We start from the raw sequence: 22,781 nt of genomic DNA, 5'->3' as shown, positions 1-22,781 counted from the left end.
TCATCCATCTGCTCCAAACACACACACACACACACACACACACACACACACACACACACACACACGACGCATCCTGCTAGTGTAGGGAGTTGACCGGAGATCAGACCGCTCAGTCCACTTCACTGCTCCCTCAGTGACCTCCTGTCACTCGATCTCTAGGGATTCCACATAGCTCCCTTACACACACACACACACACACACACACACACACACACACACAGACACACACACACACACACACACACACACACACACACACAGACACACACACACACTCTCCCTGTGCCTGATGGGGTTAGTGTCCCAGCACATGCCCAGGGGGAAGGTAGAGGTGGGGGTGAGTGAACAGGCCCAGGCTGACGCGGGGGTGAGTCAGCGGGGGGTGGGGGGGGGTGGGGTGGGGGGCATGGTGAGGGTAACCATTACTGACGGGTGACGCTTGTTCCATTTTCCCCTCGCCTTGCTCCCAGCCCACACCCTGGGCGCCTTCTGAGCTGATAGAGCCAGTAATTAGAGAGTCAGCAGGCAGCGGAGAGAGAGAGAGAGAGAGAGAGAGAGAGAGGGAGGGAGAGAGAGTGAGGGAGAGAGAGGGAGCGAGAGAGAGAGAGAGAGAGGGAGAGAGAGAGAAGGAGGGAGAGAGAGAGAGGAAGGGAGAGAGAGAGAGCGAGGGGAGAGAAAGGGAGTGAGAGAGAGAGGGAGGGAGAGAGAGAGAGCGAGGGAGAGAGAGGGAGCGAGAGAAAGAGGAAGGGAGAGAGAGAGAGCGAGGGAGAGAGAGGGAGCGAGAGAGAGAGAGGGAGAGAGAGAGAAGGAGGGAGAGAGAGAGAGTAAGGGAGAGAGAGAGAGCGAGGGAGGGAGAGAGAGGGAGCGAGAGAAAGAGGAAGGGAGAGAGAGAGAGAGGGAGAGAGAGGGAGCGAGAGCAGCAGGTTCAGGTTCATAATTGTAATGTAGCATCAGAGAGAGAACAGAGAGGCTGGCGGTTTGTGTTACCGCAGACCACAAGATAGAATGTCTCTGTGTTCCCGGAACAGCTGTGGAGAAAAACAAGCCTTTAGTAAAACCAACTGTTACGTCTCTCCAGCCAGTCTTCTTCATGCTCTCTCTGTGCCATCTGGTGGTAAAATAGTCTTTGAACTTATCAGCCAGATTCAGACGATGTCTCCCAGTTCAACCTGACACAGTTTGAACAGCAGGGAAAAGAAAGGGTTTCAGACAGGAAAGGGAGGAGAGTGTGAAATGTAGAGGAGACGGAAGAGAGATTGAAGTGACATGTGGAGCAGAAACACTATCTCTCAAGATTTAGAGATTGCAGGTCACTCACCCCCCCCCCCCCCCCACATCACATCCAAATCACATCCAGATCACATCCAGATCACATTCAGATCACCCCCCCCCACCCCGATCACATCCAGATCACATTACCCCCACACACCCCCATCCCCTCAAATACCTCCCACTCTAAACTCCCCCCAGTGTGGTACGGAAGGGCCATATGAACTTTGACCCCGGCACTCTGACCAGTGAGACAGTGGGACAGTGAGGGGGGCGGGGTTTAGCTTTGCCTCTACTGTCAGGATGGACTTGGTTCAGAGACCCATGCTAACCCTGGCGCTAACCCAGCTAGCTAAGCCTAGCCTAGCTAACCCTGGCCCACCAGGCACATAGCCTCAGATTAGCCCTAGTGCTAATCTAGTTAGCATGCTGTAGCCCTCTCTATGGAATCATCTGCATCCACAGCACCAACAGGTAAGAAGGACATTTACAGTGTAATTATGGTGGTGTTGTTTTTCTTGAATGTTGTCACAGACAAGAGAGTATGGCATGTAACGTGTGTGTGTGTGCTCGCGCGTGCGTGTGTGTGGCTGTTATAAGCTCTGATTGGTCCCTGACCGGAGACACTGTCCCACACAACAGCACCTCTGTCCTGCACGCTGAGACCACAGCAAGAGGCCTGGACCGTGGCACAGAATAGGAATGGGGAAAACACACACACACACACACACACACACACACACACACACACACACACACACACACACACAGTAGACCAGCAGTAGCCAGTGAAGTCGCCATGTGTCTGTATGTGTGAGGAAGAGAGAGAGAGAGAGAGAGGGGGGGGGCAGAGAGCGAGAGGGACAAAGAGAGAGAGAGAGAGAGAGAGAGAGAGGTAGAGAGAGAGAGAGAGGGGGGGGGGGCAAAGAGCAAGAGGGACAAAGAGAGAGAGAGGGAGGGAGAGAGAGAGAGAGGGGGGGGCAGAGAGTGAGAGGGACAAAGAAAGAGAGAGAGAGACTAGCAGGTAGATAGCAGACGCTGTGACATTTTCCTGGGAGGCAGGCGTAGGCGGCGGCGCGGGTCACATGACGGGGATGGAGGAGAGAGGATGGAGGAGGAGAGGGGATGGAGGAGAGGGGATGGAGGAGGAGAGGAGATGGAGGAGGAGAGGGGATGGAGGAGAGGGGATGGAGGAGGAGAGAGGATGGAGGAGGACAGGGGATGGAGGAGGAGAGGAGATGGAGGAGGAGAGGGGATGGAGGAGAGGGGATGGAGGAGGAGAGGGGATAGAGGAGAGGGGATGGAGGAGGAGAGGGGATGGAGGAGGAGAGGGGATGGAGGAGAGGGCTGTGAGACTGGGGATCGCCACTCTCTCGCACGCCCTTGCTCCGGGTTAGCCAATTGGAGAGCAATCCCGGCTAGCCAATTAGAGAGCGGCGTTGTAGGGGGGGGCTTAAGGGCAGGGTAGAGGGGCTCTAGCCCGAACTAACAGGTGCATGAGCAGCCGCGGAGGGAGATGGAGGAGGGAGATAGGGAGGGAGAGGGAGGGCAAAGATTGAGGAGAGGAGAGGAAGGGAGAGGAGAAGAGGGGAGAGAGGAGGGAGAGGGGAGGAGGGAGTGGAGGAGAGAGGAGAGAGAGAGGAGAGAGAGAGAGGAGTGGAGGGGAGAGAGGAGTGGAGGAGAGAGGAGAGAGAGAGAGGAGTGGAGGGGAGAGGAGGGAGTGGAGAGGAGAGAGGAGTGGAGAGGAGGGGAGAGGGGAGGAGGGAGTGGAGGAGAGAGAGGAGAGAAAGAGGAGTGGAGGGGAGAGGAGGGAGTGGAGAGGAGTGGAGGGGAGAGGAGGGAGTGTGGACAGGAGAGAGGAGTGGAGGGGAGAGGAGAGAGAGAGGAGAGGGAGAGGAAGAGGAGAAGGGGACACAGTTCACAGTTCTCCCTCCCTCTCTCTCTCTCTCTCTCTCTCTCTCTCTCTCTCAGTAAGCAGCTCCGGACGGGGTGTCACAACAACAGGCTGGGAATAGACGTCGAACATGGCGAGACGCTGTTCGGAGAACAACAAAGCTTGACACCCTGGCTCTCCGCCGTCTCGCGCGCTATCTCGTAGCGCGGAAACACATGTAGCAGCAGCAGCCGAGCGCCGGGATACAGGCGCGGACGTGCGGTGCGGAGGTTGCGGTAATTGACTCGTCAAAATGCAGCGCGCGACAGCGGTAGCGATTTGCCGGGCGTTCCAAACTGCCAGAGGCGCCGCGATTTAACTAAGCAGTTGGGCGAGCTATCCAGAAAACAGCAGGAGGCCTGCAAAACAGCCAGAGAGAGAGAGAGAGAGACAGAGAGAGAGAGAGAGAGAGAGAGAGAGACAGAGAGAGAGAGAGAGAGAAGAGAGAAGGCAGTAAACTTTTGAATTTAAGTGACCAAAAGCAGGAGCAGAGAGGGAGGAAGGTCTGCTGGTCTCAGAGTGCTGGTCTCTCTCTGTCCCTCTCCCGGAGAGTGAGATCAACCACTAGCGTCTCTGAGGCGTCTCTCATATTCAACAGACGTCCGCAGCATCGCTGTCGCACCGCGGTCTCTCCTGTGTTTGTGTGTGTGCATGTATGTGTGTGTGTGGGAGAGAGAGAGTTTGTGTCTGTTTGGGTTTATGTGTGTGTGTGTGAGAGAGAGAGAGAGAGAGAGAGAGAGAGAGATGCAGACTGAAAACCCACAGTAAATAAACAGGGAAGGATATTCAGCCGTATAGATTGGCAGCCTTGAATCCAGGAGTGGTTTCAAGTAATTACCTCCCTCTTCGTGGTCCCCTACCACAGTCTGACTCTCCCTGTACCCTCAGTGAGAAATTGCCTATTCCATCAGTACTCTCTGCTTTAGATCTTGGTTCACTGAACACACTCCATGCTGCTACTGTAGGCGCCCTGGGAATTATGAGCAAGATGTATTTAATTATTTTACTACTGTATATTAAATATTTATTTAGGTCCTAACCTTTAAAACCGATTCTTCACTTCCCACAAGATGCAGACATCATTATAAAACATGGTCTTAAGCCCCGTTCACACGCTCGCTGAACACCTGAACGTATGTATCCAGAGGACCTGAACGCAGTACACGGAATCGACCTTCCCAGCTCGTTTAACAATTCCGTCTATGTTCTGACCGAGCCGATTGTGTAAATGGAGCGGGTCACTGTCCAGAGAGTTCATTCACAGTGAGCGAGGGGGCGTGTTGATGATGGTTCCATCATGTGCAGCACGAAACCGTAAGAATATAGAATCAGAACCAGAAGTAGGGAACGCAGAGTGGACCGATGGCAAAATAACCGTGGTACTGTAGGTAGAACCCTGGTGTGAGGTCACAGTAGTGTAAACGCACTGGATTAAACGTTCAGAGAGCGTGTATTGTTCCCGGGTGGAGCATACTGTGTGGTTACAGTCCCGTTGCGGGTGAGTGTACTGTATGTCTGCTCTAGCAGCTACACTACTGTAGTATATACATTCTACACACACACACACATGCACACACACACACACACACAGATGAATGCACATCTCGCTCTTCTCTTTTCTCTCTCTGCTCTCTCCTCTCTCTCCCTCTCCTTCACCTCTCTGCCATTCCTCTCTCCCTCTCTATTCTCTCCATTTCTCTACTCTTTCCTCTCTCTCTGCCTTCTCTTCTCTATCTCTCTCTGCCCTCTCTCTCTCTCCTCTCTCCTTTCTCTCTCTGCCTTCTCTTCTCTATCTCTCTCTGCCCTCTCTCTGTCTACTCTCCTCCATCTCTCTCCTATCTCTTCTCTCTCTCTGCCTTCTCTTCTCTATCTCTCTCTGCCCTCTCTCTCTCTATTCTCTCCTCCTTCTCTCTCCTCTCTCCTCTCTCTCTCTGCCTTCTCTTCTCTATCTCTCTGCCCTCTCTCTCTCTACTCTCTCCTCCATCTCTCTGCTCTCTCTCTCTCTACTCTCTCATCCTTCTCCCCTCGTCCCCCTCTCTCTGTTCCCTCTCCTCCTCATACCTTCTATATCTACACATACAGATGTATGTCTCTCCTTCCTCTCCTCTCTCTCTCTCTCTCTGTTCCTCCAGGGTTATATCTTAGCCCCTTGTGGCATACTGAGGCACCATGTTTATTTAAGAGGCATTGGGCCCAGTAACACCAGTGATTTGCACTCACACTCTCTCTCTTTCTCTCTCTCTCACACACACACAGACACACGCATACACAAAAGCATGCGCACACACACACAAAAGCGTGCACGCATGCACAAACACACACACATACACACACACACACAAAAACCTGCAGGCACACATGCACACACACAAAGACACACAAAAGCACGCGCACACACACACACACACACATCCCGCCCGGTATTCCCAGCGCGTCTCTCTGACAAAAGGGGGAATGTTTGTCCCCGAGGGCCCCCGCGGCCGCCAGCCTGGTAAACAAACCTGCCCCCCCGACCCCGTCACCGTCCTGCATCAACGCGGGGTCAGCCCGCCGCAGGGCCGGGAAGCCTGCTGCACGCGCTCGGCATGCGCTGGCGTCCACCCCGGTTCCCGTCGCTGTCGGCCAGAAAACGCTCATCTCCAAAATGGCACGTTTCCAGAATGACTTTTTTTTTCTTTTTTTCTTTTTTTTTCTTAACACAAAATCATAAACGATGAGCTGTTTAGAATACATTTCCAGGGCTGGGAGATGGTCAGAGGTTGTAAAGGGTAGTTCCAGCTTTCATTTGATAAATAAATAAATAGATAAACAAACAAACAAACAAACAAACAAACAAATAACTAACTAACTAACTAACTAACTAACTAACTAACTAACTAACTAACTAACTAACTAACTAACTAACTAACTAAATAAATAAATAAATAAATAAATAAATAAATAAATAAATAAATAAATAAATAAATAAATAAATAAATAAATAAATAAATAAAATGGGATTTTCACCCAACAACGACGTAATGTTCGTGCTATGGTAAGGCTGTGAGCCCCAGGGATGCAAAGACATATTACTGAATGGGTCTGCCGGGCCCAGGCCCAGGCCCAGCGGCCCAAGAGCTCAGGTGGCCCTTTGCATTTCTTGTCACATAGTTAAAAGGCTTAGTCATTCATTCATTAACAGAGCCTCAAAAATTCTGCTGAAAAACTGAAGCAATAGCCTAAACATTCACTTTGAAGATATCACAAGAAAGAAACCATCAGGATACCTGTAGTTTTTAAGTGAGTGTTTATCTATAGTACTTTAGAGGGGCTGAGTACTCCATGCAATATGGGCCCTTCAACTCTTTTGGGGAGAAATCCAAAAAGCAGGTCCTCCACACAGAGTTGAGGTGCCTCGAGTCAAAACCGAGCTGGGTAAAGCTGCTTTTATTGTGAGTTTTCTCAAATCATCTGCAAATTGGATGCTGTCTCATTGGGCAAGTTCCAAAATTGGGGGGGGGGGCTTTACGTGTCTGTGCCCAGGGGCCCATCATTTCATAATCCGTCTGTGCAAGGATGCAGTGCACTGGCATGGCAGTGTTGTAGCTGTGCTGGGTTGTAGCTCTACTGGTTTGTAGCTGTACTGGGTTGTAGCTGTGCTGAGTTGTAGCTGTGCTGGGTTGTAGCTGTACTGGGTTGTAACTGTACTGGGTTGTAGCTGTGCTGGGTTGTAGCTGTGCTGGGTTGTAGCTGTGCTGGGTTGTAGCTGTACTGGGTTGTAACTGTACTGGGTTGTAGTTGTGCTGGGTTGTAGTTGTGCTGGGTTGTAGCTGTACTGGGTTGTAGCTGTACTGGGTTGTGGCTGTGCTGGGTTGTAGTTGTGCTGGGTTGTAGCTGTGCTGGGTTGTAGCTGTACTGGGTTGTGGCTGTGCTGGGTTGTGGCTGTGCTGGGTTGTGGCTGTGCTGGGTTGTGGCTGTGCTGCGTCATTGTGTACGGTACTTTGTTACATCCACTCAAGGCCCCTTGAGCGATTCCAAAGCTCTCTCCACAACAGCTGAATACCAATCTGCTCAACCCCGCAGACATTGTGCTCTTGTGGTTTGTATATTTGAAGGCCAATGGGAAACTGAAACATTGTTAACATGGACAATAGGGAGAGAGAGAGAGGGAGAGAGAGAGGGAGAGAGAGAGAGAGAGAGAGAGAGAGAGAGAGAGAGGCAGGAGCAAGAGAAAGTGAGATAGATAGATAGATAGATAGATAGATAGATAGATAGATAGATAGATAGATAGATAGATAGATAGATAGATAGATAGATAGATAGATAGATAGATAGATAGAGAGTTCAAGTTCAAGTTCAAGATATTTATTTGTCCCATTCCTGGGCAATTTGGGTAGCAGGCGAGTTAAAACATAAAAACAAGTAATACAACATGACAAAATACAATACAAGTGCAATACAATTATCTCATCAGTGACCATCAGTGAGAGAGAGAGAGAGAGGGAGAGAGAGAGAGAGAGAGAGAGAGAGAGAGGGAGAGAGAGAGAGAGAGAGGGGCAGGAGGGAGAGAAAGTGAGATAATAATGATGTGTTATACATGTCTAACGTGTATTTTACAATAATCATAGTGATATCTTTCACATTTTTATTTCAAACCCAATAAGAGGAGGTTCATATGAAATAAGAACACTGTGCTGTTCTAGGGGCCATGCTACAGGAGCTCCTGGCATAGATTGAAATTATAGTTTGTAGATATACAGCATTAACTAAATAAAATGTGGTTTCATTTAGAAGCGGTCTCAGAATAAGAACCTTAAAGTATATTGTGAAGGTTGAGGAAAGGTTCATATCGTATTTGATCAGCAGGAAAAGATGAGTCTTTTCAGAGATTATATTACCTGATATTGTGTTCATAACTGAATAACAGAAGTCTCCACATGCTATTGGTCAAGGGATTATTATTTTTATTTTTTTTACATCTTTATCCAATCGATTTTATTTCCACCATATCTTTTTTAATGTTCTGTAACGGGCAAATGATGTTCCTAGATAATGAGACTTTCTGAAAGGTACTGTAGGCGGCCTTCAGCCAGGAAGTCATTCATATTTCATGAAAAGGTTTTTTGATTAAAGTTTACTTTGAGCGTTATTAATACTCTCAATAAATGTCTGCGAGCCTGTCTGAAGAAACTGTACAGAAGCCTGGACTCAGTAGTGTGAAGTTTATACTGCAGATTTTCTCACACTATTGGATGAAATGATTATTCAGGTGTGCCTGATCATTGTGCTGCAGTCAGGCACACCTGATTAATCACTTCATCCAATAGTGTAGGACAGGAAATAGAGAAGCATGTCTAATTTCAGGAAGTACTGGAGTTGTGCAATTGGCTAATAGCTTCCCCCGGACCAGTAAACTCTGTTCGGGCAAGTGCCTCATGCAGTTGTCTGATCGGACAAGTAAAAAATAGCCTATAGTTGAAGTGTGATAAATATGTAACGTTATCTAAAAAATACAGTGTAGAAACACGACGTGGAGCTACACCCAGTAGCCTAGCCTATGTTTGAGCCGAAGCGGAGCCTCCATCTGCGTAGCTTACGCGCTGCTGTATGTCAGTCAGCAAGCATAATTTGTCAAGGAGACGGCCCACACGACAAGTGCGAGTACAACATGCGAATCAGAGGCGCTGCCCTGACTGACTGACTGACTGATTGGACGACCGTCTTTTTGGCTGGCTGAACCGAAAGTTTAACGACGCTAGCTTGCGTTAATGTTCCTCCAGCCATCTAAAAGTGCCAGTCAAAGCAACAGCAAATGCAATGAAATATCAGTTAAGCGTAGCCTGATCTAGCCTATTATTTATGTAAAAAAGGCAGTGATTGTGGTAGAAGACAGGACCAGCACAGAGTTGAGGGACAGATGAGAGAGGAGAGGATAGAGGTTGTTGAGAGGAGAGAAGAGAAGAGAGAGGAGAAGGAAGGGGACAGGGCAGGATGAGAGATTAGAAAGAGTGATGATTTAGAAGGAATGAGTATGCAGTTAAGCATCAATGGGCATCAAACTTTTTTTTTAATTAAATAAAACATTCTATCTATTATTCTCACCCCATAACTCAAAATTAAAGAAAGCATATTTCATGTAGGCTAAACATGCTGTTTCACTATACTTGTCAATTATATATGTCTCACGATTTTGTTATTTTCACTCTTTCAAAGTCACCAGAATACAGGAAACTAGATCTCTGAAACTTTTTGGGGGGAGGACGCCCAAAACCCCCCGCTTTGGTATAGAAATCCTCCTTATTTAGAAATCCTCCTTTTTTTTGGCTGTCTTCAGCTTGGCACCATCACACCAAGAAATCAATTCCACAGGGAACACTGGTTCCCACCCAAAACCCAAACAAACGAGCAAGCGAAAAGATGTTGAAATTATTAATGAAAAAGAAGATAACCCAAATCATGAAGACACCGCAAAAGCCGGGAAAACCTAAAGATGCTTGTCTGAAAACATTTATTATTTCATATTGTATACGTACAGTAACATCCCTTTCCAGGTGGTTTTAAGTGATGAACTGCATAACTTGTGTTCAGTAGAGGTGATAGTGGACATTTTATACCTGTGCTACAACTTTCTGGCTCTGTGCTACAGAACTATCAACCCCTGTAGCACCAGCGCTATGTGCTAAAAAAAGTTAATGTACAGCCCTGGTGTGTGTGCATGTGTGTGTACTGTATGTGTGTATGTATGTGTATGTATGTGTGTGTGTAAGCGTGTGTGCGTGTGTGTGTGTGTGTGTGTGTGTGTTGCAGCCATACCGAGCGTGTGCTGAGACAGTCAGCAGGTGTTAAAAAGGTAGCGTGTTAATGAAACATTGATTGTTTTTTAACCAATCAGAGCAGTGTGCCTGACGACCCTTCCTTCAACCGGAGACAGACTGACCGTTGGGACCGATCCTCTCCTAACATTCTTCAAGGTTCACAGATTTAGTCCCGGGGCGGAAACGGCATTGTCCGAGTCTCTTTCACACATTTCCTTTTGGTAAACTGACCACAGAAGATCTCAACCACACGAACACAGAGACACACGCCTCAGTAGCAGCCCTACATGAACCCTGACCCCGCCTTACACCACACACACTGCTACATCAACCCTGACTCCACCTAACACCACACACACTGCTACATCAACCCTGACCCCACCTAACACCACACACACTGCTACATCAACCCTGACCCCACCTAACACCACACACACTGCTACATCAACCCTGACCCCACCTAACACCACACACACTGCTACATCAACCCTGACCCCACCTAACACCACACACACTGCTACATCAACCCTGACCCCACCTAACACCACACACACTGCTACATCAACCCTGACCCCACCTAACACCACACACACACACTGCTAGATCAACCTTGACCCCACCTAACACCACACACACTGCTACATCAACCCTGACCCCACCTAACACCACACACACTGCTACATCAACCCTGACCCCACCTAACACCACACACACACTGCTACATCAACCCTGACCCCACCTAACACCACACACACTGCTACATCAACCCTGACCCCACCTAACACCACACACACTGCTACATGAACCCTGACCCCACCTAACACCACACACACTGCTACATCAACCCTGACCCCGCCTAACACCGCACACACTGCTACATGAACCCTGACCCCACCTAACACCACACACACTGCTACATGAACCCTGACCCTGCCTAACACCACACACACTGCTACATGAACCCTTACCCCACCTAACACCACACACACTGCTACATCAACCCTGACTCCACCTAACACCACACACACTGCTACATCAACCCTGACCCCACCTAACACCAAACACACTGCTACATGAACCCTGACCCCACCTAACACCACACACACTGCTACATGAACCCTTACCCCACCTAACACCACACACACTGCTACATCAACCCTGACTCCACCTAACACCACACACACTGCTACATCAACCCTGACTCCACCTAACACCACACACACTGCTACATCAACCCTGACCCCACCTAACACCACACACACACTGCTAGATCAACCTTGACCCCACCTAACACCACACACACTGCTACATCAACCTTGACCCCACCTAACACCACACACACACTGCTACATCAACCCTGACCCCACCTAACACCACACACACTGCTACATCAACCCTGACCCCACCTAACACCACACTGACTGCTACATCAACCCTGACCCCACCTAACACCACACACACTGCTACATCAACCTTGACCCCACCTAACACCACACACACTGCTACATCAACCTTGACCCCACCTAACACCACACACACTGCTACATCAACCCTGACCCCACCTAACACCACACACACTGCTAGATCAACCGAGGGACTATCCTTTTCCCACCCCGAGCCTGGGTGAGGGGGTCACCCGGGCTATATACCCAGGCACACCTCCAGGAGCCACGTCACCGTTTCGTCATCCAAATCCGTCAGGCCACGCATTCCATTGGGTGTCCGGTATATCGGACAGTCCTGGATGACGTGGTCTGCGGTTTGTTCCTCGGCGCCACACTCGCACGCCGCACAGGATACCAAGCCCCATCTGTGCATCGATGAGCGGAAGCGTCCGACGCCGGTCCGGACGCGATTAAGCCTCACCCACGGTGGTCTGGGTAAGTCCATCCTGGGAGGGGAAGGACCGGCGGCCGGGAGGAAATCACGGAGTCTGGAGGTGTTCGCATCCCACTCCGCACGCCAGATGTGGTCCGCCCCCACCCTGGCTCGCTGATGTTAAGATCTCTTCATTGCTGCAGGAGATCCCGTGCGGCAGGAACAAAATGATGTCTTGACTTGAGACGCCGGGGAGGCTCCGCTGTTGCAGTGAGCCTGTCGTGGAGCAGGTGGTCAGGCTCCACGGCCCGGCAGGCGAGACGTGCTGTGGTTCCTGTGCGGCGGAGGCCAGTGGGCTGGATGCCTGCGAGGATGGGAAGGTTGTCCACAGGAGAGGGACACAGGCATCCTGTCACGTTGCGCAAGGCTTCGTTGATAGGCGGGTCGATGAGGCGGGTGTGAGCGCTGCGACACCAGACCGGTGCGCAGTATTCACTGGTCGAGTAGATCAGGGCTAGTGTTTTTGCGCCGGCACCCCAGCCTGATTGGACCAGTCGCTTTAACAGACAGCCTTATACGACCTCAGAGAGCCAGATCACACCGTTGTATGTCAGTGTTACCGTGACCAGACTCGTCAGGAATCCGCCCACCGGGTCCCTGACGTCCGCTCTCCCATCTGCCCTCATCCCTCCTACTCACGATCCCTGTCCTTTCCGGGAATTCCTTTCAATTTTGTCAAATAACTACTCTACTCTCTATAGTATGTGTGTGTGTGTATGTGTCTGGGAGCAGGAATTTGTGGTGGTCGGAGTCACAGTGACATCTTCTTGAATACTAACCATGTTCGCCGTGGCGCTGTTGGCCATGCGATAGCGCCGTCATCCACATTCTCGCCATACCTTGTGAGGCATTCAATACATTATTGATACCGGCGCCTGGCTGGTGTGTAGGTCTGCTGTTAAAGGTTTCTTCCCACCATGCAGCGGGAGCAGCATTACTATTTGATCGCGGTGCTATGAAACAGCCGATCTGCCCAGACGCCGAACGGCGTCTTTAACATCCTGACAAGTATGTTCCGGGACCATATGTCTACCGTGTCCTGGCTCTTGTGAGGAACTCGCACCGATAATGGGCTGTCGTTGTCGACGGCCAAGCCTCTACAGGAAAAAGCACTCAAGCAATCATGTTCGTCAGCAGACGAAGGGAGAGACACGCCCACCAACATCCTGACCTTGTTGTTGTTGTTGTGGAATTCTATATGGTAGTACCTGGAGGTTGGGGGGGGGGGGGGGGGGGGGGGGTTGTAGTCAGAGCCACCAGGCAGGTACAGACCGCTCTCTCCTGATGACTTGTCTCCATCCCATACCTTAGTCCCTAGCCCCCTACAGTACCTGTCTTATACTGTAGCTCTAGTTCTAGTCCCTGTCCTATAGTTCCATTTCTAGTTCCCGGTCTTGTTCTATAACTGAAGTTCTAATCCCTGTGCTATAATTCCAGTTTTTGTCCCTGTCCTATAATTCCAGTTCTAGTTTCTGTCCTAGCTCCAGTTCTAGTTCCTGTCCTATAGCTCCAGTTCTAGTCCCTGTCCTATAACCCCAGTTCTAGTTCCTGTCATATAGCTCCAGTTCTAGTCCCTGTCCTATAACCCCAGTTCTAGTCCCTGTCCTATAACCCCAGTTCTAGTTCCTGTCCTATAACCCCAGTTCTAGTTCCTGTCCTATAACCCCAGTTCTAGTCCCTGTCCTATAACCCCAGTTCTAGTTCCGGTCCTATAGCTCCAGTTCTAGTCTGTGTCCTATAACCACGTTCTAGTCCCTGTCCTATAATCCAAGTTCTAGTCCCTGTCCTATAACCCAAGTTCTAGTTCCTGTCCTATAGCTCCAGTTCTAGTCTGTGTCCTATAGCTCCAGTGGCCTGTCTGCCACCCTGCAGGCTGAATGGGTGTGTATTGATTGGCTGCTGTATGGATGTGTATTGATTGGCTGGTGACAGGCAGAGAGCAGGAAGTGAAAAATTGCCAGTGACTGTGAGATAAGTCATGCGGAGTGTGTCCTAATTAGCCTCATGTCTCGCTGAGTCTGCAGTCCCCTCCCCCACGGTTGAGTCTGCTGTGGTAATACTATGTTAGGGTCTGTTGTTGTAATGTGTAAAAGCTGCTGCTGGTGGTGTTGGGTTAGGAGTGGTAGTGGGGGTCTGTTGTTGTTGTATTGTGTAAAGGCTGTTGGTGGTAGAGAGGGTCTGTTGTTGTAAAGTGTAAGTGCTGTTCTTGGCAGTGGGTTAGGAAGGGTAGAGAGGTTCTGTTGTTGTTGTTGCTCCTGTTGTTGCTGCTGTTGTTGTTGTTGTTGTTACCTCCGCCCCAGTGACAGCGCAGGTAATGTTTTCGGTGGCGAAACGAGCCACCAGAACACAGTCGGTCATTCGCCTCCATTCAGGTTTACACTAAAACTACCACACTGATTTCCATGGAACTCGGTGGAGGGGTATAGCATGGGTCAATTAACAACCCATTAAATTCTGGAGTGGATTCAAAATACGGGGTGGGTCCACGAGCTGCCCAAACACGGCCGGGCCGGCCATTCACCTCCATCCAGGGGTGCAGCATAGGCCAATTTAGATCCCATTCAATTTTGGCACAGAGCCACGAAATGCATTCAGGGGCAGAGGTGTGTGCGCTCTGAGCTAGAGGTCTTCACGGGTCCAAAAAATTGGACCTGTTCCGAAAAGGACCCGTGGCTTTCTTACCCGAAACCGACCCGCATAAATTAATCTTCAAAAAACAGAGACCCGTTCCGAAACGTACCCGAGGTTAATCAGACCCGTCCGAAATGGACCCGAAGATAATCAGGACCCGAACCGAAATGGACCCGAGCACAACCAGACCCGTGGCCTAACAGAACCTGACGTATAGGACAGATCCGACCGGACCGACACTGACATTCCAGCGACAAAATGCGCCAGACGGCTATGGCAAAAAAAGTGATAATGTAAGGTTGATTTAATACTGAATTTAAGTAGCCTAGCCATCGATTTAACAATGTAATTCCAAAATGAGTAATGTATTCGTTTCAATGACATAGCCTATATTATCTAGTTTTATAGTTGAGAATTAACTGATGAAACCTGTAGCCAATATAATTAATTTGGAACTTAAGTCGACACTGCTAATCCATCACAGTCTGATTGCAGCATTAACATAGTAATAATAATAATAAATATTATTATTAACATAGGCTAGTTATAGATAGAGATAACGATGACACAAAGGCACACAAAGTAACCCGAAAATTCCGCTTTTTCCATTTTACCTTTTGCTGAGTTTCAATTGGCCGAAACGTTAAGCACGCGCTGCCTCAGTGTGCAGCAACAGATGATATTGAGAACGTAATTCAATACAGATGACAAGTAGGTTATCGGGAAATTTCTCCCCCCTTTTTAAAATGTATTTTTATTTTAAAACATCGGGTCCTCGCGGGTCCATACGGGTAAATCAGTTTCAGATGTGTTTACCCGAGACCCGCAGCAATGTATGATAGACCCGAGCCAGACCCGACCCACACCCGACCCAGACCCGACCCAGACCCGACCCGTGAGACACGGCAATATTTTGGACCCGACCCTCAAGGGGCTCGGGTAGGGTCTCAGGTTTTCGGGTCCGGGTAGACCCGTGAAACCTCTACTCTGAGCAGCATTTCTAGTTGTTGTTGTTGTTGTTGTTGTTATTGTAATGTGTTAAGGCTGAGACTCCTCCACTGAGATGGCTTCTCTTCTCTGATCCAGCCATTCATCCATCATCCTCCTCCCACTCTGGAAAAACCCCTTAATGTAACACGGTAATCTTTCCATAACATGGTAATCTCTCCATAAATACAGTCAGCTTACAAATGTCAGTTACAAACTCATTAAAAGGATATTGACCTCCTATACTGCACATGGTCAATAAAACAGATCTTGAATATTGAATCCTGGTACGGCTTTATACACATAACTGATTAGAGCGCTATCATCTGTTGACACTTTTTCAAACCGCCGTAGCACGCCTAACACAGCCCTGCCGTCGACCGGACCCCCGTCCTAACCCCCCCCCCCCCCCCCCCCGGGGTAACGCTCTCGGTGCATCGGGGCGCCATCTCGACTCCAGCCGCCGGTGTAGTACTGCATGCTCAGCTCCACCCCCCCCTCCTCCCCCCACCCCCCCACCCCCTCCCCCGATCCCTAGCGATGCTGGGGACTTCCTGTTCCCCCGCTCCGCGCTACCTGTTAGATCGCACTCGGCACGCCGTCGGCGCCGGAGGGGAGGAGACAGACGGCGTTCCCGGGCGGCTCCGAGTGGAACGGGGAGGGAGGGGGTTTGGGGGGGGGGTGCTGCTGCTGCTGCAGTGTGTTCTCTCCCGGGACCCTCGCCGCGACTTCCCTCCTGCGCTCGGCGAGGCGGTGATGGCGGCGGCGCATCTCGACAGTTTGGGGTCGCGGGAGCCCCGCACACCTACCCCACCCGGCTGCTCCACACCGTGTCTGCTGATGACACAGAGAGAGAGAGAGAGAGAGAGAGAGAGAGAGAGAGAAAGAGAGAGAGAGAGAGAGAGGGGAAGGAGGGGGGCGGAGAGGTCTGAAGCTTTATTATCACAGCTACAGAGAAAATATGTAGGAAGTGTTTTGTGTGCTGAGTGCTTGTGTGTGTGTGTGTGTGTGTGTGTGTGTGCGTGTGTGTGTGCGTGTGTGTGCGCGCACGTAGGAGTAGTCCCAGGGAGAAATAGATCAAGTGATGTGATGTGGTACAGTACTCACAGACTAACTTTATCTAACTTTGTCTCTGGCTTTGACATTCAATATCTACTGTATCAGTCAACTGTCTGACAGTCTGTCTGTCTGTCTGTCTGTCTGTCTCGCTGTCTCTATATCTCTATCTCTCTATCCCTCTATCTCTATCCCTCTAATTTACTATACCTCTATCTCTCTATCCCTCTATCTCTATCCCTCTTTATCTCCATCTCTCTATTCCTTTATCTCTATCCCTCTAACTCTCTATATCTCTATCTCTCTATCCCTCTATCTCTATCTCTCTATATTTCCATCTCTCTATTACTTTATCTCTATCCCTCTTTATCTCTATCCCTCTATATCTCTATCTCTATCCCTCTATCTCTCTATCTCTCTATCCCTCTATCTCTCTATCCCTCTATCTCTCTCTCTCTCTCTCTCTCTCTCTCTCTCTCTCTCTCTCTCTTTATCTCTGCCCATGTTTTTCTATCCCTGGCCAGGGCTGACTAGCGGCCCTCTGCCTGACTGTGGCACAGTGGCTGACACCTTAACCACAGACCTGCTGTTTCTAACACCAGCGACTGCAGTGCCTGAGCAGCAGGCCTACGGGCCGATATATATATAATATAATATAATATAATTTTACTTCTCAGAGAACGGAGCAGGACAGTGGAACAGGGCAGCTGGATAGACAGAGCTGTAGAGAGGGACTCGCTGGGTGTTCCGCTGTGAGGGAACGGTTCTGGAGAGACAGAGTGACAGCAGAGAGTGACAGACTGACACATGCACATGCAGTGGATGCATGGATAGGGACAGGTGCTGTACTTGGATGGTGACAGACTGGGACTCGGAAAGCACAGACTGAGGGACGGACTGAGGGATGGATGAACAGACAGATAGACAGATAGACAGACAGACAGACAGACGAGACTGTCAGACAGTTGACTGATACAGTAGATATTGAATGTCAAAGCCAGAGACAAAGTTAGATAAAGTTAGTCTGTGAGTACTGTACCACATCACATCACTTGATCTATTTTTACTCCTACGTGCGCGCACACACATGCACACGCACACACACACACACACACACACACACACACACACACACACACACACACACACACACAGCGTCTGGGGTCCCATAGTAGTACAGTATGTCTGGGAGCTATGCCATAAATTGAGTCTGCACCCACACACCCCAAGGCGCAACAAAGACACACACATGGGGGCGGGAATGCACACATACACACGCACGCACACACACACACACACACACACACACACACACACACACACACACAAAAACACACAGAAACACGCACACACACAAAAACACACACACACACACACACGTACAGAAAAACACACAGAAACACGAACACACACATACACAGAAACACACACACACACATACACACACACTTACCGCTTATGACAGTCCATCGATGTCGATGATGACGTTGCTTCAAAATTGATTCGATGGGCGTTTTCACACACACGTACACACACACACACACACACACACACACACACACACACACAAACACACCACCTTGGAGGTGAATTGGGGCAGATGTGGATAATAAGCCGGTCCTGAGAGCTCAGGCTCAGGCAGAGATAAGATCATTCTGCTTGTCCACATCGTTTGGCCAGCTTTATCTAAAATGTGTTTTCATCACCCCTTATTTATGGTGTCTCTCTCCCCCAGGAAGGTTACACAACGAAGGGAAGGTTCTAGAACGATCCTGACCTCATAGCAGCTCAGTTGGAAACCGTTTCTCAGGCAGAGAAGGGCCATAAAAACAGAATTAAGCTGTATAAATCATGTCATTCACTCAAAGATGGTCCCCAGTGTCGATATGAAGATCGGAGCAGAGAGAGCCCTAGAAGGCCTGCCTACACGGAGCTAGAGGTCCGTGGTCGCAGCACGCTTCAGACGGTAACAACAGATATGAGTCGCCAAAATATCGTAAATTGCACGTTCATTTAGGATGACCTTACATTTTTCATTTGCCGTCATGAAACCTAATCCAGAGGGATGTAATTACATTACAATGACGGAAGCAGTAATTAAGAGGACAGAGGCCTATTCAATACCCCCAGATCAATAACCTTATCAGGTTTCAATCGGATACGTTTCACACTGCTGTCATCACTTCCATGTCATGGAAGCCTCCATCAGTCCAGCTTATTGACCTGAGGGATTTGAGCTGGTCGGCAGGCTGGGGCTCGAAAGATGATGACTCTATGACTATCTATAGTTCTCTCTGACGGTAACTGTAGCTCAGTCTGCCTTGCTTACGTGTGTGTGTGTGTGTGTGTGTGTGTGTGTGTGTGTGTGTGTGGTAACTGCGCAGTAGTTCAGTCTGCCTTGTGTGTGTGGTAACTGTAGTTCAGTCTGCCTTGCGTGTGTGGTAACTGTAGTTCAGTCTATCTTGTGTGTGTGGTAACTGTAGTTCAGTCTATCTTGTGTGTGTGGTAACTGTAGTTCAGTCTATCTTTTGTGTGTGGTAACTGTAGTTCAGTCTATCTTGCGTGTGTGGTAACTGTAGTTCAGTCTGCCTTGTGTGTGTGGTAACTGTGGAAAATCAATTTCCTGCTGTTTTCATCAGAAGCTACTGCAGACATCGTTTTGTCGTCGTGTTCCGGGCGGGCTGGTAAACTATAGCAACAATCACTGTTAAACCGTCTGTTCACTGGCGTTATTGTTTTCAGTTTCCTAGTCTGAAGGGAAGATGGCGGCTCAAATTAGTCCCGTCTCATATAGCTAATGCCTCCGCTGGGCAACATCCAGGTGATCAGAGCCATTAGCCTGGTCCCCAGACTACTGTTCCACCCTCACATCCTTCACCAGCCTGTCCTCCAATAACTCCTCACTTCCTCTCTCCTCCTTTATCTATATATCTCTCACTCCCCCCTCCCCTCTCTCTCTCTCTTCTTTTTTATCTCTCTATCTCTCTATCTCTCTGCTGACGATGAAGTACAGTACTGTGATTCCCCTCTGCTCTCTTAGTCTGGTCATGTACAGTAGCTCTGGTCCAGGCAGATTAGATAATGAAGGAAGTCTTAGACACCCTGGGCCACGCACACACACGCAGACACGCACGCACACGCACACACACACACGCACGCACATACACACACACTGTACTGGCTAAGAGATATTAAAATAGTAAATGGGGGAGAGACAGGGAGAGAGAAAGAGAGACAGGGAGAGAGAAAGAGACAGAGGGAAGGAGAGAGAGGTAGAGGGAGAGACAGGGAGAGAGAGAGATAGAGGGAAGGAGAGAGAGGTAGAGAGAGAGACAGGGAGAGAGATAGAGACAGAGGGAAGGAGAGGGAGAGGCAGGGAGGGAGAGAGACGGGGGAGAGAGTATGCGAGAGAGAGATAGATGGAGAGACACAACGAGATAAGAGTTACAGAAGGAAATAACATGACTAGGGCCTGGGAGAGAGCGTGGAGGTCTGTGGTATCAGGAAACCATCTAGCAGTCCTCCTGGAGAAGACAGACAGATCTGATAAACTGGTAAACACGTCAATAAGGTAAAGGAGTGAATACGGCAGCGTATAAACCAAGCTGAAGAGCTGAACGGCCTCGTCACAAACCCCAGGCTCCGCGTTGTAATAGCTGCAGCCTTGCTCAGCACTTCCACACTTTAAGTGTTGCTGGGGGATCACAGCACTAGTCTGTTTGGAAAGTCATACGCAGCAACCAAGGGGCGGTGGGGCTTAGGTGAGTCTCCCAACCGCCCGTCCCCGTCCCCCCCTTCCTCGCTCGGAGCAGTCGGCGCCGTTAGGGTCCTCTCTCCAGGGTTAGGGTTAGGTTCTAGCTCTAGATGTTCATCCAAAAACACATGATCACCACTGAAGCTTAGTTCACAACATGCCAACCTCTTAGAGCATGGTGCAAGGCCTGGGGTGACACACACGACATCCCAGCCCCGATGCTCTCTGTATGTTCTGTGTGTGTGTTTGTGTGTGTGTGTGTGTGTGTGTGCGTGAGAGAAAGAGAGAGAGAGAGAGAGAGAGAGAGAGATGGAGGAGAAACTGTAACACACAGCTACAGATACAAACACAACATGTTGGTAATTTCTGATGCGTCACATAAGGCTAATGGCTTTTCTTGGAACTTACGTGATTAGATATGAATCTTGTTATTGAGAGATACTGTGAAATGGGACCTTCCAGTCTAGAGCGCTCTGACTTGCACAACTCACTAGGGACCTCAACTGAGCTTGCTGTTCGCTTCCTGTTGTTCTCCTCAGCCGAGCCAACTTGACCTTACGGCCAAACAACCCTCTAAACCTTAACCCTCTAAACACTGCTAGTTTCCACAACAAACACAGACACAGCTACAGACAGAGTTACAGACAGAGCTACGGACACAGAGCTACAGACAGAGTTACAGACACAGCGCTACAGTACAGACACATACACAGTTACAGACACAGTTACAGACACAGAGCTACAGACAGAGTTACAGACATAGTTAAAGACCGTTACAGACACAGTTACAGACATAGTTACAGACAAAGCGCTACAGACACAGTTACAGACACAGTTACAGACACAGAAACAGACACAGTTAAAGACCATTACAGACACAGTTACAGATACGGAGCTGCAGACACAGGTACAGGCACAGTTACAGACAGACACAGTTACAGACAGTTACAGAAACAGGCAGTTATAGACACAGACACAGTTATAGACACAGCTACTGAAACAGACACAGTAACAGACACAGTTACAGACCATTACAGACCATTACAGACACAGTTACAGATACAGAGCTGCAGACACAGTGACAGTTACAGGCAGTAGTTACGGAAACAGTTAGAGACACAGTTACAGACACAGACACAGTTATAGCACAGTTACTGAAACAGACACAGACACCGTTACAGACACATAAACAGACACAGTTACAGAGCTGCAGACACAGACACAATAGAGACACAGAAACAGACACAGTTACAAACAGTTACAGAAATGATCACTGCGTGAGTGCTCTGGACACTGATCATTTAAGATATGAGGAGGATTTGGTGAATATGGAACGACACTAGACTGGGTTAAACTCTCAGATGAAGGCGCGGTGGGTCTCAGCCAGCCTATTATCCGCTGGCTCATACAAGCTGCGCGGCTCTGTTCCCTCTGGAGGAAATGTGTAATGAGAATATAAATCTCCCTGAATATGTATTAGTGTTCGGAGGGTATAGAGGAATTCCATTAATTTTAGTTCAATTCAATACATTTTTATTGTCCCCGGAGGGTGATTCAGGTGCCGCTTATAAACATTAACACTACAAACCCACACAAAAAACACAGCGCTATAGCGCTACACATACAAGTAAGCACATTAAGTCCACGAGTAAAATAAAGTGTAAATAATAGCATTAATATGTCCAAGTCTTTCCCTAAAGGTGGCCTATAATCAATGGTTAATTGCAGCAATTGCCTTGGGTATAAGAGCTTGGGTTCTAGCACTCTTGAGCCTAGGCACGCCGTACCTCCACCCAGGGGGCAGAAGGTGACACTCCGGGTACTGGAGGAGGGAGGGGTCGGCGGGGGACTGAGGTGGCCTTCCTGACCAGGCGTCTGTTGAACAGAGCAGAGAGGCCGAGCTGGACACCGCTGTGGTCTTGAAGCAGGCGTTCAGCGCTTTCTGTTCTGTTTCTCTGTAGTCTCACTCTTCACCTTGAGATGACCAAACCAGCAAACCAGGACACAAGTTAAAACAACGCTTCAAACAAATACAATTGGTGTAAATGTATCACAAACCATAGATTAAAGTCAAAAACGACTATATACAGTACATTTAATGGAAACGGGCTCAATAGACATTTATTTATCATTTTAAATACACTCTATATGTTTCTATATGTTTTCTTTGAATAATACTGACAATAAGCTGAATGACAGCATTTTCCAAACGATTAATCTGAAAAATATGTATACTGTATATGACCCAACATTTAATTTCTGGGGTGCAACTATAGTTACTGTAGATCCAGTACAGTATGCTGTCATCCACAATTCTGTTGGGGCACTCTAGAAAGTCACGGACACAGACTTCTGTTCACGGCATTGCTTCGGCATTGCTCGTCCTTGCAGTAGAGATGTGGATCTCGCAATTCCAGTGGCGCTGCTGCCTTTTCATACATCGGTGGTTCCGTGACCTTCGACCTCCAGCCTTTCCCCA

General features: G+C 49.0%; 1 protein-coding gene across 1 annotated transcript in view; it reads left to right on the top strand.

Annotated features, from left to right (window-relative positions):
- The window catches only part of mdga1 (MAM domain containing glycosylphosphatidylinositol anchor 1), a gene marked incomplete at both ends in the record, with an annotated part of 122,936 nt that overhangs the window by 36,271 nt on the left and 63,884 nt on the right, over nt 1-22,781 (top strand).

Source organism: Borostomias antarcticus (genome assembly GCF_949987555.1).
Source record: "Borostomias antarcticus genome assembly, chromosome: 19".
In the NCBI taxonomy this organism is placed as follows: domain Eukaryota; kingdom Metazoa; phylum Chordata; class Actinopteri; order Stomiiformes; family Stomiidae; genus Borostomias; species Borostomias antarcticus.
This window is presented reverse-complemented; position numbering and strand designations above follow the sequence as displayed.